The sequence below is a fragment of the Xyrauchen texanus genome, chromosome 17 (genome assembly GCF_025860055.1).
Source record: "Xyrauchen texanus isolate HMW12.3.18 chromosome 17, RBS_HiC_50CHRs, whole genome shotgun sequence".
NCBI classification, from domain to species: Eukaryota; Metazoa; Chordata; class Actinopteri; order Cypriniformes; family Catostomidae; genus Xyrauchen; species Xyrauchen texanus.
In genome coordinates, this window is record NC_068292.1 from 39,926,999 (window position 1) to 39,927,909 (window position 911).

Below are 911 nucleotides of genomic sequence, written 5' to 3' on the forward strand. Positions count from 1 at the left end.
CTGGAACATTTGTGGATTTTTAACCTTTTTTAATTGCAATGAGATTTCATTCAATGGTTTAAAATGCAAAAGCCAACATCTAGACTAGGTTCTAAAATGTGAACTGTAAAATGATGTGCTTAAGCACAATGTAAAGAGACACACATCTACCTTCCATTTTCATACCTTGAAAACTACTGTAGTGTAACCATGGCCTAAGGATGATGTCACTTGTTCAATTTCTTATCTGCAGGACTGTGACTTAAACAAATTTTACATGCTAATATTCATCTTATCACTGACACAGAAAACGGAAATAACCGGATAGATTTTTCTACATATTAACTGCATAGGCCTATGTCCCACTACATTTGTTCACACATTTTGAAACCTTTGGCCTCTAAAAGGTCCACAGTACAGTAATGGTATCATACTGAATGATTACCGCATCGAGGTCCCATGGTATTTACAAGGTATGTAAAAATAAAACAAAATGTCATGGTACTATTTGGTACTTTAAAGGAATAGTTCACCCAAAAATGAAAATTCTCTCTTCGTTAACTCACCCTAATGGCGTATGACTTTCTGTCTTCTGCAGAACACAAATAAAGATTATTTTGAAGAGTATCTCAGCTCTGCCGGTCCATTCAATGCAAGTGAATGGTGGCCAAAATTTTGAAGCTCCAAAAAGCTCAAAGATATTATAAAAGTAATCCATATGACTCCAGTGGTTTAATCCATGTCTTCTGAATAGATATGATAGGTGTGGGTGAAAAATAGATAAAAATTTAAGTCCTTTTTTACTGTACATCTACACTTCCACATTCTTCTTTTTGTGTTTATGATTCAGGGAGGCAGGGAGGATCATTTATAGTAAAAATGGATTTAAATATTGATCTGTTTCTCACCTACCTATCATATAGCTCATATAT